Genomic DNA, 3,192 nt, shown 5'->3' on the forward strand with positions numbered 1-3,192 from the left:
TGTATGCAGAAGATCACAATGGGAAGATACAGAATAAAGACTCAGAATGAAAGGCGGGATATAGATTTTAAAAATATAAAGTTTTCTTATTGGTGCGAAGGTTGCAAAGCCTAAATTCCACTGAATGCAATATCTGCTACCACTGCTAACGGGAGACTGAGAGACAGGATAAAATTGATTCGGGTTAAAGGCACTATAGCGTCTTTTGTGGATAGTGCAAGTTGTCCTCGGCTTAGAACAATTTGTTTAGTGACCATTCGAAGTTACAATGGCACTGAAAAAAGTTACCTTAATGTGAATGATGTAGGAATAGTACAGGGTCAGCTATATGAACAGTGAAGGACCCTCTTTATTCACATTATTATAAGAAAGAAATGTGCTTGTTTAGAAATTACACAAGGTCAGCTAAATTCCATTCTTGGTAATATATATCTTCTGAGGGGCCTAGCTGGCAAGGATGCAAGGACATCCATATGTAATATATATCTTCTGAGGGGCCTATCTGTCAAGGATGCAGAGACATTCATCTGAAACAAAAAGTTAATTATCCAAAAGCAGCCGTGAATCTACGCATCAGCAGTCATAGAATTGAGGAAGGTTGTTTAGCTAAGATAACATTATGAACTAGAAAATAATGAAGGAATTTAGTAATTAGAAAGTGTCAATTATCATGTAACAAATGTATGTTAACCATATATGGAAAACTGCTATGCTCGCAAAATCCTTTGTCTTGGAGAGGTATAAAAGCAGTTGTATCAGAGCTCTTCTTTGTTCAGAATTGCAGATACAAATCTGGTTCTGAAACTGCGCAATAAAACTGTCTCTGGCTGACCCAGGAATGTTGTTTGGTCCCATCATTCCATAACAACCTGACCATTTTTCACACTTATGACTTGTGGCATCCCCATGGTCATGTGATCAAAATTCAGATGATTGGCAAGTGACTCATTTATGACCATTGCAGTGCCTTGGGGTCATGTGATCAGTTTCTGCAACCACCTGACGAAGTCAATGGGGAAGCCAGGTTCACTTAACAACCATGTTACCAACTTAACAACTTCATTGATTCACTTAACAACTGTGGCAAGAAAGGTAAAACGGGGCAAAACAATGTTTCACTTAGCAACAGAAATTTTGGGCTCAATTGTGGTTGTAAGTCAAGGACTGCCTGTAAAAAATACTGGCAAAATACTTCTAAAATGCTGCAGAGTGAAGTATATGGACAGAACGTGAGCCAAATCAAGGTCTGTTCAGCAATTTTGAGAAATGGAAACCCTCTTGAAAATAATTTAGCCCCAGTCAAATGGAGTATCAGTTACTAGTAGCCATATACTGTTGAGTATGGTGTGCTTGGGAAAGGAGGCTTTTGAATTTACAATATTTTATTAAGCTTTCTGAAGGCATCTTGGGTCACTTGTAGGGGGTTGGCTTGATTAAATTTTAGTCTAATCAGTTGGGAGAATCTTAATTTAATCATATTATTGCTGAACTATTACAGGCTTACCTCAGAAATATTGCAGACCCCTGTAATAAAATCAATATCACAATAAAGTGAGTCACACTATTTTTTTTATTTTCCAGTGCATATAAAAGTGATACCTATATTAGACTATAGTCTATAAAGTATTCACTATATCTAAAAAGATGTACATATCTTAATTTAAAAACATTTTATTGCTAAAGAATGGTAATCATCTGAGCCTTCAGTGAGTCATAATCTTTTTGCTGCTGGAGGGTCTTGTAAAAAAATATGCAATAAAGTGAAGTATAGTAAAACCAGGTATATCTGTACATATGTTTGACTATAAATTAGTAGATTTTCTTTCAAAAACCTGATTTGAAGGGTACCTGAGTTTATACTTCTAATTATGTTGATGGGATAAGGATTGGAAACTTTAAAAACAAGTGTATCATATTTTGCCTTCTCTGTATCATGAAACTGGTATATTGGAGGAGAAACAAAATGTTTGCAAACTGTCTCATTACATTACATTAACTCATGAATAGCTGCACCTGCAATTGAACATTGCAAAAAAAAAAATCTAATGAAAGTCTGTGATTGATATTAATACTGGTAAGAACTTCACATTTATTGAAGGTAAGGTTATCAATTGGTCCTATATATTGCCAAAATCAAAGGTTATGTTTTACAACACATTAATGCATGATAATGGAGTCATTGTTTGTTGAACTGATTAGGTTGGTTGGGGTCCCATGATGAAATATCCAATCACCTTTCAAAATGGAATGTTTTGTAAACCCAGTTCCAATTGTTAAGGTTGTTGAACAAGAGAATGTACTTTCCACAGGAATTGGTTGTCTACTGTAGTAGATAGGTAGGTAATTTGTCACCAATTTAGCAGAAATGTCTTTATAACCTTATTGCTGTGATTATCAATGATTGTGTTTAAATTCTACAATTTTGAATAGGTTACAAAAACATTAATCCAGCAACAGTGTTAAAGATTTAGCTTGGATTCACGCAGAATATTATGATATAAAATGTTTTGTGTTGTGTTATGCCCCCAACCATTCTGATATAATATATGTGTATGTTTAAATATTACTTAGAGTGATGTCTAAATGTAGCCTTACTCAACAAACTGTGTTTTAAAAATCACGCAGTATATATTTAATATCATTTTATTCAGTTTAGTACCAGTGGACACCATTTAGACAGCCTTAGTTTGTTCTGTTAATCAGTGCGATAAAAGAAGATGTGATAAAAATCAGTGTAATAAAAAATGAATTTCCTACATGGATGATACTGTATTGCATGATTATATATGGCGTGGCAATTCTTACTCATTTTAATGACTAATATTAGTCATGAAAATTACAACCTCTCCAGCTTTTAGTACAGACAGCTAAAGAGTTGTAACCTCACCTTCATCCTTCAAAAAAGCCAGAGTTTACTTGCACAGATTTCTATCTTTAACTTTATGTTGCTGTTATGTAAGAATGAAGTTGAGCGTTTAAAAAACAAAACAAAATTGTTTGGTTTGGTATGAAGAAATGGAACCTGTTGGTTGAGTTTAAATAGCAACATTTTCTTAGCATATCTAGAGGTGAGGCAGGTCTGGGTGCAAATTTGGAATATTAGATGTTTACCTACACAATATTCTTGTTCTTGCTTTGTGACATTGAATGTTGTTTCTGAGGCTGTGAAAGACAAAGACCTCTTTAAGAAAA

This window comes from Pantherophis guttatus, chromosome 7 (genome assembly GCF_059756535.1).
Source record: "Pantherophis guttatus breed Tessera chromosome 7, ASM5975653v1, whole genome shotgun sequence".
Taxonomy (NCBI): domain Eukaryota; kingdom Metazoa; phylum Chordata; class Lepidosauria; order Squamata; family Colubridae; genus Pantherophis; species Pantherophis guttatus.